This window comes from Pinus tabuliformis, chromosome 4_1 (assembly GCF_031772625.1).
Source record: "Pinus tabuliformis cultivar Carrire ecotype Pingquan chromosome 4_1, CPIR1, whole genome shotgun sequence".
Lineage (NCBI taxonomy): Eukaryota > Viridiplantae > Streptophyta > Pinopsida > Pinales > Pinaceae > Pinus > Pinus tabuliformis.
The window spans coordinates 64,499,177-64,515,350 of record NC_142303.1 but is presented as its reverse complement, the minus strand read 5'-3'; positions in this window follow the sequence as shown (position 1 = coordinate 64,515,350).

The window sequence follows — 16,174 nt, the reverse complement described above, 5'->3', positions numbered from 1 at the left end:
AACCTAAAATAGGGTCCAAAACCAAAATTTTCCGGGGTGCTGCCCCAAACCCCATAAAGTGGGGTTATGGGTGCCCTTCAAACCCCCTGTTAACTACGTGGAAAGAATATAAGACAACCCAACATTCTACCACTTTTGTTTTCTTTCCATAGGGGGCCACAATAGAGCTTAGTCATTTTCCCAGCTCTGAAATGCCCATTGTCTCTCTACACCAAGAGAACTTCTCAGAGCTCACAGATTTGTCAATGTATTTGCAGTATTCTTCAAATTGTCCACCTTTACAAGAAACATCTTTTTGTCTTATATCATATCCCTCACAAAGTGATACTGAACATCAATGTGCTTTGTCTTTGAATGATATGCAGGGTTCTTTGCCAAGAAAATTGCACTTTGGCTATCACAGTCTATCCTTATAGCTTCCTGTACTAACCCCATAATTGAACACAATCTCTGCAACCAAACTACTTCCTTGCTTGCATGAGTGGCTGCCATGTATTTTGCCTCTGTAGTTGATAGTGCCACTACAGATTGTTTCTTATTCATCCAACTGACTGCACCTCCAAATAGGTTAAACACATACCCACTTGTAGATCTTCTTTGATCCAGATCTCCAGCCCAGTCTACATCAACAAAGCCATGAATATTCAACACTCTGTCCAATCTTGGTCTTCCTTGGTAGCACAGGCCATAATCACTAGTGCCACGCAAATACCTGAAAACCTGCTTCACTGTTGTCCAATGCTCCTTCCTTGGTTTTGACATAAACCTGCTATATACTCCCACTGCATGTGCAATGTTTGGTCTAGTATAGACCATTGCATAGATCAGGCTACCGACTGCACTTGCATATGGAACACGGGACATGTCCTCTTCCTCTTCTTATGTCTTGGGACACTGTTCAGCAGATAACCTCACACCTACAAGAATAGGAACCTTCACTGGTTTACTATCCTGCATATTAAACCTCTACAATATTGTCTTGACATACTTCCTCTGGTTTAACCACAGCTTCCTCTTTACCCGATCTCTTTCCATGCCCAAAATATAGTTTACAGCACCAAGATCTTTCATGTCGAATTTGGTGGACAATTGGGTCTTCAAATCCTGGATAATTTCTTTGTCATTTCCAACCAGCAACATATCATCCACATACAATACCAGATAAATAACACAGTCACCAATTAATTTAAAATACACACAATGATCTGCTTTTCTTATGGTGAAGCCAAGTCCCCGTATAAATGTATCAAATTTCTGATACCACATCCTTGGTGACTGTTTTAACCCATACAGAGACTTCTTTAACTTGCATACCAGTTCTTTCTTACCCTTCACTGCAAAGCCTTCAGGTTGTTTCATGTAGATATCCTCTTCTAGATCCCCGTGAAGAAATTTTGTCTTCACATCCATCTGTTCTACCTCAAAATCAAAAGCAGCAGCAATAGATAAAAGTTATCTAATAGAAGTTACCTTCGCCAAAGGAGAAAAAATATCACCAAAATCAATTCTCGGCACCTGGGAATAACATTTTGCTACCAACCGAGCTTTGTGTTTTTCCATCTTTCCTTCTACATTTGTCTCCTTCTTGAACACCCATTTGCTGCCAATGGATTTCCTTCCAGCCGGTAACTCCACCAGATCCGAAGCCTCATTTTTGTGCAAAGATGTCATTTCATCAACCATGGCCTCTTTCCAGAGTTTTCCATCCTCTGAATATACTGCTTCCTTCACAGTTCTGGGATCATCATTAGTAACAGACAAAGAAAAATTTGAATAGAAAGCAGATGGACTATACCTTTCTGGCTTCCTTTTATCTCGAACTGATCTTCTCACAACTGGAGTTTGTGGCTCTTCATCTTCTAATTCCTCCTCTGTTGTAGAGTCTGATTCTTCCTCCTTTAGCTCAAACTCTATCTTCTCAGGTTCCTTTGGTTGGATTTCATTTTTAATAACATCTTTCACCTCTCTGAACACCACATATCGGTTGTACACAACCTTTCGTGTCACTGGGTTCCAAGGCTTATAAACCTTTAAACCATCCTTATACCCAATAAAGATGCACAGTTCAGATTTACTATCCAACTTGGTTCGTTTTTCCTTTGGAACACGTACATATGCATCACATCCAAATACCCTTAGATGTGAAAGAGAGGGTTTCTTATCAGTCCATACCTCTTGTGGAGTCTTATCCTCCAACGCTGATGAAGGTGAGTTGTTGACCAGGTAAGATGCAGTATCCACTGCCTCTGCCCAGAATTCTTGTCCTAACCCAGCACCACTGAGCATGCTTCTTGCCCTTTCCATCAACGTCTTGTTCATTCTTTCTCCAACTCCATTTTGCTGAGATGTATATGGAGTAGTCTTCTGTCGTGCTATACCACACTTCTTGCAGAATTCTTCAAATTCCTTACTACAAAACTCTCCACCGTTATCTATCCTCAGCACCTTTATCTTCTTCTCTGTTTGGTTTTCCACCAGAGCCTTAAATTCTTTAAACCTGTCAAAGACTTCAGATTTCTTCTTAAGGAAATATATCCATGTATTCCTTGAAAAGTCGTCTACAAATGATACATAGTACATAGACTTACCTAGTGATGGAACCTTCACAGGTCCAAACACATCACTGTGCACAAGTTCTAATATCTGTTTCGCCCTCTTACTACCAGAGGGGAAACTCACCTGATTCTGCTTCCCATATACACAATTTTCACAGAAATCAAAATCCAGAGAGCTATTACTCATACCTTCTACCATACCTTTACCATAAAGTATTCGAAGGCCCTTCTCTCCAATATTTCCAAGCCTTTGATGCCACAACACGGTCTTTTCTCCAAAGACCACTAGATTTTCTGCTCCACTTTCAAGAACCACGGAATTGTTGGACCCATCAACAACAGTGCTACCTTGCAGCTTGTATAGAGTTCCAATCCGAACTCCCCACATCAATACCAGTGCTCCCCAAACCATCTTGCAGGTATCCTTCTTTAACACTGTTTTTACACCTGCATCATCCAGCTTACTAACAGAAATCAGATTTCTGGCTAATGCAGGAATATGCAGAACACTCGGAAGTGTTCTAACCCTTCCACCTTGCAGCTTCAACTTTACTTTTCGTTGACCAATGATTCTAGAATTCCTATCATCCCCCAAGAAGACATCATTGCCATTGTATTTCTCATACTCGCAGAACCACTCTCTATGGGGAGTGAAGTGAAAGGATGCACCTAAGTCAATCAACCATGCCTCATGATCTACATGTGTACTTGAAGAAGCCAAGTACACATCCCCACCTTCATCTGAGGTGGTTTTCACCTCTGTAGAAGGAGCCTCATCAGATCCCTTTCCTTTGTCAAGAGCTTTAGATTTACAGTCCCTTTTGAAGTGGCCTTCTTTTCTGCATTTCCAGCACACCACCTTTACAGGTCTTCCTGGAGATTTAGATCTTCCTCTAGATTTAGATCTCCCACTCGATGACTTATTTTTGTTTCTGTTCTGGGACCATCCTCGTACAGATAAGGCATAACCATTTTGGCTCTCCATATTTTTCTGTCTCATCTCCTCTGTTAGCAAGGCTGAGACTATTTCATCAAACAGGAAGGCAATTGCATTGCTACCTACTTCAATAACCAGACTATCCCACGAATCTAGTAGAGAACACAACAAACTGATGCACTTATCTTCATCTGAAATTTTAATATCAACAGATGCTAACTGACTTACCACAGTATTAAATGCGTTCATATGCTCTGTCACTGAGTCTCCATCTTTCATCCTTAGGTTATATAGCTTTTTCTATAGGAATAGTTTATTCACTAGAGACTTAGATTGGTACAAAGTCCCTAACTTGTCCCACAAAGCCTTTGCTGTAGCTTCCCCTGATACATTCAGCAATACTGAATCTGAGACACACAATCGTATTGTGCTCTTTGCCTTCCGATCCAACTTCTTCCATTCTTCATCGGACACTCCCGTTGGTTTAGTACCTAGATCTACCGCGATCTACTGATCTTTATCCACCAACAGACCCTCCATCTTGAGTTTCCACAACTCAAAACTCTGACCATTAAATTTTTCTATCTCTATCTTTCCACTGCTCGCCATCTTCTTTCATCACCAGAATCGATCTCGTAGATCTCCCACTAAACAGGGTCTACCACAGGCCCGAGTGAAACCCCTCAGCAACAAAGGCATCCCCTTGAAGCCAAATCTGCTCTGATACCAAATGTAGGTTTTGACCCCGTACAGAAATTACCTGCATACAAATTCTGCATACGAAGTCTAAAACACAGAAAATAAATAATGCGAGGGCAGAACACATAAAACACATATACACAGAGATCTTCCCCTGGATCCCAAAACTAGGACTACCAGCTTGATTTTTCATTATTATTTTCCTTTCAATGTTACAATACATATTTATACATGCCGAAGCATCGATACCATGGACCGAAAACCATCGTGTCCAATACCATGGACCAAAAACCATCGCGTCCAAAAAACATGTGCGAAAATCATGCACAAAACCATAGGTGTGTCTGCCCAACCTAACATAGGGTCCAAAACAAAAATTTTCCACGGCGCTGCCCTAGACCCCATAAAGTGGGGCTACGGGTGCCCTTCAAACCCCCTGTTAACTACATGGAAAGAATATAACACAACCCAACACTTAGTAATTGAATTGGGATATGATCCCAAGGTTATAAAAGCCACATAACAACTTATCAAAAAGAATAATGATGACATAGCTGCATTAAAGAAACAGCTAAAAATACCTCAGCTACAACATCCACAAACACTGGAAGTCCTAGAAGCCAAGCCGGGGCATGAAGAACTAATGGACTTGGTATTGAAATTGAATGACCAACTTAAAGAGACTGAAAAGGAATTGGATACTTTGATCCAATTAAAATAGGCAGATGTGGCCACCTCTTCAACAGATGTTATCCTCACGATCTCTACACCAGTGCCATCCACACTGGCAGTATCTTTGGCACCTATAGCTCCACTTGTAACAAACTTGCCAACAACAACAGAATCTACATCAGCATCAGGTGCATTAGGAGAGAAATTAGTAGATCTTATGAAATCCATGGAAGAAATGACCATCTAGGCTACAGAGATGAAAAAGCTAAAGGAAAAGGTGGCAAATTTGGAAACTGATTACAAACTAGCCCAACTCAAGAAAAAAGAAGAAACACAAAAGGCATAGAGAATGGGTGAGATAATCAAAATCCTAGAGAAGGATTTAACACTAGAAAAACAAATTGGAGAAACCAAGGAAATGTTGTGGGCCAATATCATTGACTCTGTCAATGATATTTGGCCATCAATCCAAGTTATTTTTGAGAAAACAGATCTAGTAAAGGTAGCTACTGAAGCTATCTAGAATTTAAAGGAGGAGTTGGGAAATAAGCTAGAGGATGTAAATAGAGTCATCCACTTCCTCAATAGCAAGAATAGATATGAGCTCCAAAAGCTAAATATAGAAGACAAGACTGCTACCATTTTAGAAATAAGGAAGGTCCTTTCCAAAAGGAACCTTATGCTTAATTTGGAAGAAAAATAACACAATATGTAGGTATCCATTGATAGGTTCATGGCTAGATTTCAGATTTTGAGGGAAAAAGGTCCGCCCAGTCATATGGTCATCCATGACAAACTAATGACATAGTTGGACTATGGTGATAGACACAGAAAATTGGCTAAGGAACAAGCCAATTCTTCATACATTGAAGCCCTACCAAGATGCAAAGTATTATATGACACATTTGAGAACTTGTTTTTCCTTGAGCATGAGGTAAAACATTTGTTCCTCACCAAGCCCAATTTTTCAAAGTATACTAAGGTTGATGAAACCTATAGGAGAATGGTGAATGTGAAATTACTAGATGCATAATGGTGGGAGAAAATGATAGATTTACTGTGATAAATATATAGCCGAAAGTTACTGCATAGTAAAAATTAAGGCAACAGGGTGAAACAGGTAAAAATAACACAATAGGGTCAAGGAGTATCAGGGTTAAAGAGTATCAGTTGAAAGATGAAAGTAAAGAAGACTCGAGCGTGAAACTCCACAATTGTCAGCCAGCATAAAGGTCTACACCTCAACCATAAAGGCCAACACAACCATAATAAAAGGGACATCAAGAAACAATTCATTAGTTGTCTCTATCTTCTTGCAAGAAGATATTTGTATTTCCTAAAATAAATCTCAAGTTGTTTTGAGATATTTTTAATAATGTTTTTGTATAAATACTTCACAATTCAAATTATGTAGTGTGGATTCTTAGACATTTCTATAGTTTTCTTGATCAAAGACTGTAAGCTATTGTATCACTGTTGGACCAGCAAGCTGGATTATTGAATAAAGTAGAGAAATTTCACTGGATTCATGTGTAGTGCGAAATAAAGACAAGTATCTTCTTTTGTGTTGTCATTTTTCTTTAAAAGTTTTTCCATAATCTTGAATGTATCTGAAAGCTAAATTCTTTAATATGGAATGATATCTCAGAACTTGCTTCATTTCACTCTATTTTAACTGTTAGGCATTTTGTCTGTTTTCTGCTAAAATTGTCTAAGTTGAGGAATTCTTGATTGCTCCTTAGCTCAAGTAGTTCCTCTCTAGTCTATAGTAAAGGATTCTTAACTGCCCTTTGCTCATGATCATCCTTTGTTCCTCCTCTTAGTCCCGGTTTGAGGATTCTCAAGTGCCCTCTCACCCTGGTTAAGATCATTTCATCCATTCGACCTGAAAACATGTGGTTCACTCTGCTAGCTTGCCCATTGAACACTCCCTTTAATGATTTAATCCCAGTCCTGCTGCCCTTCTTTCACTCCATAGCCCAATAGCCAGAGACACCATTCTATCCATCTCTTTAAGGATTCCACCATCCAAATTCCAATGCAAACCCAAAACCCCCTTGAACTTTAAGAACTAGCCTAAAATCCCATCAAACAAAGCTAAAACATATAGAGAGAGCCCTCTTCGATTCATAGGTTGGCTAGAGCCTATACTTAAAAGATTGGTTTGTGGTTACCTCGACCTTTTCCTTCTTCTAATAACTTCTAGGGAAAATTCTGAGTGATAACATAGTGGCGACCATACTGGGGAGAACCCTTAGTCCTAATAAATCTTTAAGAAATTTTTAATTTTGTATTTAGAGCCTCTTAAAGTAATTTATTAGAAGTTATTTCTCACGAAAAGAAAACAATTTAAAAAATTATGAAATTCTGGCTTCAAGGAAAACTCATTATACTAGGGCTAACCTAGATCCAAACCCTCCCCCAGTATTTGATAATCCCAACCTGATTTCAAGAAAATCCAAAACAGAAGAAAGTTCAGCCAGTCACACACCCTTAGTTAAAGCTAATTCATGCCCTGATGAATGGTTGTTTTTAGAAGATCTTCCCTTTGATGAGCAATTCGATTTGTTATTATTTAGATCAAAGTTTGAAAGTGAAATTTGTGACACTGTCATAGATCCAGAGTTTATTGCAGACCTCGAAGTCCAAAAAGCCAACAAATCAATTGATGAGTACCTTCTAAATTCACCACAATCATCCCTTAGTACTGCCAAGATCCCTGAGCTTTCTGAACAATTGTCCACTACTCTTAGTTCACCATTATTCCCTTCAGCATCTGAAGCTCATTCCCCACCTCCATTCATACCCTCACTCCCTTACCAACCTATCATATCCCAGGTACCACCTACTGGTCCTAGTTCATCCTCCACTACTGCATCATATTCCAGTGCCTCAACCCCAACTTGGTGCCATTCCAGTAGACTACCTGAGTAAAATCATTCAATTTGATGGCATAGGAAACTACACTGCACAACACCATGTTCATAAAATGATAGACTACTTTGAACTTCATGAAATTGATATTGTGGATGTCTAAATTAGATTATTTGCCCTGACTTTAGCTGGTTATGTTAGGAAATGTTTTAGATCATTGTCTAATAATAGTATTGAGAGTTTATAAGTATTTCAACAACAATTTTTGAATAGATGGGAAAAGAAAAAGAATCCTCTATAGATCCTTTCAGAATATGAAAATATTAGGAGAGGACCCAATGAGACTATTCAAGATTACTTCACCAGATTTAACAATATATATAATGAAATTCCAGTTAATCTTAGACCCCCACCTGACTTAGCTTTGATAAAATTCCCTGATGGCTTTGACACAGACATGGCATTCCAGCTCAGGGAAAGAAACCCTCCAACCCTAGAAGATATGCAAAGGGTAGCAGTAAGTGTAAAGGCTAATTTATTAGCTAAAAGAGCTAGAGTTAGGAATGAAAGAAGAGGATCAGCTAAAGATAAGCCTTCACCCTCTGACATTAAAATAGATATCTTAGAAAAAGGCATGGAAATGTTAATGGAAAGAATAGAGAATATAGAGAGGAAACCCCAGTGGAATAATCAACAGGCACCTCTAGTTAGAAACCTGAACTTTAGGAAAAACCAAAACTAAAACCAAAACCAAAACACTGGAAAAAATGGACTTGATCAAAACATTAGACCTCCTTTCCAAGAAAATTATGCAGAAACATCCCATCCTGAAGACCCAAAGCAAGACACATAAATTAACCTGATTGGATTAGATGATGAAGGTGCTATTTTTCTAACCCAAGATGATCAGGAATTGCTATGCTGCAGCAATTGCAAATTCAGTCTGGAGAGTCATTTGATTATAAACAAGGTTATGATTCTGCCATCTTTGAAGTACATAAGAAGTATAACCTAAGGAGTAAAAATAATTCTGATATCCATGACCAGACCAAGAAAACAGTGCCAAACCAACTGAATAAAATCAAAGAAGCCCTGGTTTCTAAAATCCTCCAGATTCTCCCTAGAAAAAACTAGAACTCTTCTAGCCCTACCATTGAAGATATAACCCCTAATCAACCTTCTGATGATGATCTAGGTGGATCTTCAGATACAATGGCATGGAAAAGCTCAAAATTCAAAGTAGCAGAAAAGAGAATATCCTGACATCAGATCGAAGTGCTCGTCACCATGATTCCAATGGTGTGAACGACACTCCAATTCAAGTCCGGATAAAGAAGTTATGGTAGAAAGAAGATTTTATTACCCCTTTGTAAAAGGAGAAATTTTCATGGTTTTAAGCCTTTTAAAGGGGAATCGCATCGAAAAAAGTGTAGAGGGCAGATTCCACAACCTCCAATCAGCGATTGATGATCTATCGGGTCGAAGGAAGGCAAGCGATCGGGGCATGTTATCGAAACTGGGAAGATGCGATTTGCGATCGTGTTCGGCGATTGGAGGAGTGATCGGATTGGCGATCGGCAACGGCATCGACGATCGGTGAAGAGCCCGGGCCATAGCGATTGCGATCGGTTGACGCCGATATCGGCGATCGATGAAGAGCCAGGGCCATAGCGATTGTGATCGGTTGATGCCGATATCGACGATCGATAGTCGGCAATCCCCACTGACAGGACCTTTACTCCCGCAATGCACCGATTGTGATATGGGGGCTGGACCCAACGGGTATATCAGCTCGATTTGATAAATTTGAGGTCTGGGTCTTAAGGTTTCGGTCGGGTTTTTTTAGTGTTACGGGTATTTTATGTATTATTGTTTAAAACGATGAAAAGGCTATTTTTAAAGGGTAGTTGTACCCGCTGATCCTTCACTCCACCGAATTCTATTCTGAACTAAACGACCCCCAATTTTAGCAGCCTTTGTCCTAAAGAAGATTATAAAATCCGATGATTGGAAAAGGCATGGGAGAGAGGATTTTTTGGCACACAGTTCGAGGCAATAACTTGTAAGAGGGTTGATTGATCATTTTGTTTGAATTGGAAAAATTTTATATGGTTTCTGCCCCTCTCAATGCCACAGACGTAGTGATGCTATCCATTTCTCCATCTGAGTTCTTCTTTTCTCAACCATCTTTCAGAATGGAGGTATAAGCATCTTTTTATGTAGCAGATGATTGTATTCTCTCTTTTCATGCCATTTGATATATAAAGGCCTTCCCATTGATCGAGCAGGGTCCGGAGACATAGTCCGAGTTGGACAAACTCTGTTATCAAGTCTTTGTGTCTTCCTTCATGCTTTTATGTGTTTTTTCTTCTTTTCTTGTGTACACATTAATTTTTCTATGTTAAGCTGCACTTTTTACATGTGATTCTTTTCATACATCTATAAGCGAAAGTATCCTTGGATCAAGTGGTATTAGAGTAGGTATTTTTAGATGTGAATTGCATGTTTGTATGCTAACAAGAGACAGACTTCGAAGAGGCGAAGGGGAATTATAGCCTTTTGATCCCGAAGTAGGGCGTGCACATCGAAGGAAAAACATGGCAGAAGATGAAACTCATCTTGAAGAGGAGCACAATTTCCGCAAGACTTTCTATTCAATGGAAGAGAATATCAGTCAGCTGGTTTTAAGGCTGGAGAAAGAAGAGGAGAGAAACCTAGAAGGAAAAGGTTCAGCACATGGGAATGGTGGAGAAGAACCCCCTCCTTCTCCTTCCGGGAGTGAAGGTTCTCCTTCCTCTCACCACCATAATCGTAGAAATTCAAAGGATGCATCTAAGAAGCCTTTCTTTAAATTAGATGTTAAATTTTATCTTCCCATGTTTAATGGTGAAAGCAATGCAGAAAAGCTTAATAATTGGATTAGGCAGATTGAGGTCTACTATAGGATTCAACAGATCGTGGAGGATGAGGAAAAGATTCAGCTGGCCTCTCCACGGCTGAGCAGCACCACTCTTGTTTGGTGGGAGAGCAAATTGCAGCGTAGTAAGAATGTGGGTAACCTCTTTTCCCAATGGCCTAATTTTATTTCTGCGTTAAAGGAACAGTTTTATCCCTTAGGATACAAGCAAAAAGCTTTGATGAATTGGTAGTATTTAAGGCAAGGGAAAGGTCAAGTTGTTTAGAGTTTTATAGACGAGTTTAGAAAGAAAGCACTTAATTTGGGTATTGCACTTGATACACCTGAAGTTGTAACTAAGTATATTGGCTCATTGCATAGCTATATTAGGCATTCATTGTTGTTATTTGACCCAACCACTGTTGACTCATCCAGCGTGAAAGCAATTCATATTGAGAACAGGGGAAAAATGAAAAGGATGATCAGTCCAGAAAGCCACCGCTCAAACCTCCCAATGATAAATCAAAAGCGAAATGGAAAGAAAAGGAGAAGAAAATGGAAACAACCAAAGAAGGAGAGAGGATATATTGCAATCACTGTAAAAAGGAACACCACGATGACGATCACTGTTGGAAACAACACCCAGAAAAGCGTCCAAAGAAGTATGGAGGAAAAGGGAAGAAGAAGAAAGTGGCGACTGCGCAGTAGGACCTTGGATCAGATTTTGGAGATGAAGCGTTGACCACAGCAGCAGGAACAAAAGGTACTCTTACACCTCATGTTAACTATGAATTGCATGAAGGCACCAGTTCTGTAAATGAGTCCCTTCCTAATGTCCGAAAGAGAATTGAAGTGTTTCATATCAGAGTTGTTGTAAATCATACTAAAGTTGAAACTCTGTTCGATATTGGGTCCCAAGAAAACTTAATTGTAGAATCCCTGGTAAAGAAACTCAGCTTAGAAACAAAACCACACCCAAAACCTTACCCGCTTGGATGGATACATGATAAAGCAAAACTCAATGTATCAAAGTAGTGTATATAGTAAGGGCTCATCAAAATAAAATCAATGCCAGCCTTGTAAGCATTCGACAAATGAAAAGATTGGTGAATTCCAGTAAGGGTTGCATGCTTATGGTAGTAAGAGAAAAAGAGGCAGAATTCGCTGATGCTTTCTAGGGTTGCGATCAAGAAAATAAACAGGAATTATCCAAATTAATTTCTAATTATGGTGAGCTGTTTCAGGAAACAAAGGGATTATCTCCGAAGAGGGAAATCCAACACGAGATCCATTTGCATCATGACGCTCCTTTGCCAAATATTGGCATGTATAGGATGTCGACTATTGAGATGGAGGAAATCAAGAAACAAGTGCAGGAATTGATGGACCAAGTGGTCATCAGGCTGAGCACCTCCTTGTGTGGCTCACCGATTGTTTTAGTGCGAAAGAAAGACGGCACATGGAGGATGTGCGTGGATTACCGCACGCTAAACAAAATTACAGTGAAAAATCGCTACCCCCTTCCACGCATAGATGATTTATTAGATCAATTAGAAAATGTTGTTTATTTCACCAAGTTGGATTTGCGCAGTGGTTATCACCAAGTCCGAATCGCAGAACAGGACGTATGGAAAACCACCTTCAAGACCAAAAATGGGTTGTTTGAATGGATGGTGATGCCACTCAGTCTTTGTAATGCTCCAACCACTTTTATGAGGGTCATGAATGATCTCTTCTGGCCTTTCATTGATGAATTTGTTCTTGTATATTTAGATGATATACCTGTCTTTAGCAAGAGTTGGGTTGAACATGTGTGCCATGTAAAGAATGTGCTTGACGTATTGACAAAAGAAAAACTCTTTGTAAAGTTGTCAAAGTGTGAGTTCTGGAAAACCTCTTTCGGTTACATAGGTCATATTGTTGGTCATGGTCAGTTAAAGATTGATCCCTATAAAGTTGAAGAAATTATAAATTGGCCTAAGCCTACTAGTGTAACCGAGGCCCACAGCTTTTTAGGTGCAACCCAGTATTGGAGGATATTTATTGCTAATTTCTCTGTTATTACAACACCTTTGCACACATTGACAAGTGTGGAATAGGTCTTCCAATGGGGAGGAAGATAGCAGAACTCCTTCAAAACATTGAAGGAAAATATCAGCATTGCGCTAGTCTTAGACTTAGCCGATCTCCAACAACCATTTTAGATCGAAACAGATGCCAGCAATTATGTCATGGGAGCTATACTATTGCAGCAAAATAAGATGATTTGTTACCATTCTGAGAAGTTTTTCCAATCTGTGATAAACTATCCCACTTATGACAAGGAGATTTATGCCTTGGTGTAGAGTGTGAAAAAGTGGAAACACTACCTGATTGGCAAGGAGACCATCATCCATATGGATCATCAGCGCTTGTAGTACCTTCAGTCACAAACCAGGTTGTAGCAATCTCGTCATTTCAGGTGGATGGGTTTTCTTCAACAGTTTCATCTGGTAATAAAGTATAAGAAGGGCACTAGCAACAAGGTGGCCGATATGCTATCTCGCCCTCCTATTTATTCTTCTGTTATTTTGCATAATGCTTTGTTGTCTTTTGAGAGTTATGCTGAAAAATATGCTAACGATGATGACTTTAAGGAGATTTATGCAAAACTAGCCCATGGTTCACAGGTGGAAAACTGTTACTTGCAGAGGAAACTGTTGTATCACCTTGGTAAATTGTGTATTCCCACAAGGGAAAGAGTACACGTAATTCGAGAGGCCCACACCTCTCTTGTGTCTGGACACTTTGGTGTCGAAAAGACTTTATGTCATGTACAAGGATTTTGTTTTTGGTCTGATATGAGAAAAATTGTGACTCGCTATGTAAAGGGTTGTGTGATGTGTTCTGTTTCAAAGCCCTCTAATAGAAAACTCGAGCTCTACACACCACTCCCTATTCCGATTCGTCCATGGGAAAGTGTGTCAATGGAATTTGTAAGAGGTTTTCCTTTGTCTAGGAAGAGTCACGACTATTTGTATGTTGTCGTTGACCATTTTAGCAAGATGTGTATTCTTATGCCTTGTAAAAAGCAGATTACTGCAGAGCAGACTGCTTCTCTTTTCTTTCAGTATGTTTGGGTCCATTTTGGATTACCCACATCTATTGTGTCAGATCGGGACTCTCGCTTTCTCAAAGAGTTTTGGACTAGCTTGTGGAAGATGATGGACACCAAATTGAAAAGAAGCACGACATTTCATCCACAGACTGATGGACAGACATAGGTTGTCAACCGTACCATGGTACACTTGCTACGAGGCTATTGTGGGAAACATCCCAAGTTGTGGGATGAACATCTCCCATATGTACAACATTCCTACAACTGAGTAGTCCATTCATCTACGCAACGTTCACCATCTGAGCCATGATTTGGTTACTTGCCAAAGGACCCTTTTGATATGGTCTTTGGAAAGGAAGATGGCTCCAGTGGACATAATGATAGCGACAAAGCTTAGCAGTTCATTCAACAAATCCAGTGGACTCACCAAGCAGTACAAGAGAAGTTGGAGAAAATTCAAGCCCGTTACAAGGCTCGACATGACAAACAGTGAGTCGACCACCAATTCCAAGTGGGCGACAAAGTGTGGTTCCACGTTAGCAAGGATATGATGAAGGGAGAAGGAACAAGTTGAGACCAATCCAGTATGGTCCATTCACCATATTGGAGAAGATTGGAAACAATGCTTTTCGTCTTGATTTGCCGATTTATATGGACATGTACTCAGTAGTGAATGTAGAGAACCTAAAGTTGTATGAGCCATCGTTGATCATGGACACAGATGAGATGGGCACAACTCCTACAATTGATGATTTTTCTCCAGAATATCTCGATGAGTTACCGGAAGACATCATCCTTGACAGAAGGACCAGGACTTCACAACAAGGAGGTGTGGACTACCTTTGAGTGGGTTTTAAGGGAATTCACCCCAGTAAGGCCAAATGGCTAGGGAAGGAAAGGGTTAGGGAACAATTCCCTCACTTGCCAATTGACTAATGAAAGATTTTGGCGGTCCAAAAGCTCCTCAATGGGGAGGATTGATCCAGGTGGATCTTCAGATACAATGGCATGGAAAAGCTCAAAATTCAAAGTGGTAGAAAAGTGAATATCCTGACATCAGATCAAAGTGCTTGTCACCCTAATTCCAATGGTGCAAACAACACTCCAATCCGAGTCCGGATGAGGAAGTTATGGCAGAAATAATATTTTCCAACCCCTTTGAAAAAGGAGGCATTTTCATGGTTTTAAGCCTTTTAAATGGGAATCACATCAAAAAACATGTAGAGGACGGATTCCACAACCTCCGATCAGTGATCGCCGATCTATCGGGTCGGAGGAAGGCAAGCGATCAAGGCATGTTATCGGAACTGGGCAGATGCGATTAGCGATCGCGATCGATGATTGGAGGAGTGATCAGCATCGACATCGATGATCAGTGAAGAGCTCGGGCCGCAGCGATTGCGATTGGCCGACCTTAATATCGGTGATCGGTGGTTGGAAATCCCCGCTGATAGGACCTTTGCTCCAACAATGCGCCGATTGCGATATGGGGGCCGGATCTGACGGGTATATCAGCCTGATTTGATAAATTTGAGGTCCAAGTCTTAAGGTTTCGGTCAGGTTTCTTTAGTGTTACAGGTATTTTATGTATTATCGTTTAAAACGATGAATAGGCTATTTTTAAAGGGTAGTTGTACCTGCCAATCCTTCACTCCACCAACTTCTATTCTAAACTAAACAACCCCCGATTTCAATGGCCTTTGTCCTAAAGAAGATTATAAAAGCTGATGATTGGAAAAGGCACAAGAGAGAGGATTTTCTGGCACAGAGTTCGAGGCAACTGCTTGTAGGAGGGTCGATTAATCATTTTATTTGAATTGGGAAAATTTTATATGGTTTTTGTCCCTCTCGATGCCATTGACGCAGTGGTGCTGTCCATTTCTCCATCTGAGTTCTTCCTTTCTCATCCATATTTCAGAATGGAGGTATAAGCCTCTTTTTATGTAGTAGATGATTGTATTCTATCTTTTCATGCCATTTAATATATAAAGGCCTCCCCATTGATCGAGCAGGTCGCAGAGATGTAATCCGAGTTGGACAAACTCCGTTATCAAGTCTTTGTGTCTTCCTTCATGCTTTTATGTGTTTCTGCTTCTTTTCTTGTGTACACATTAAGTTTTCTATGTTAAGATGCAATTTTTACATGTGATTCTTTTCATACATCTATAAGCGAAAGTATCCTTGGATTAGATGATCAATCCTCTACTTCAATTTCCCCCAAAAATCCAGTGGATACACCTCAAAATACTAGATTGGAAAATTCACAAAAGGAGGTCCCCAATAAAGGAAAAGAAGACCATCCCACTCAAATCCCTACTGTCAATAGTCCAAACCCTCAAACAGAGAAATCCCGTTTGCCTTTTAATTTGGGAGCAGAGGTAGCTAAGCTAAATATTTCAGTCCCTTTGACAAAGTTAATCAAGAATGAAACCTACAAAAAACAG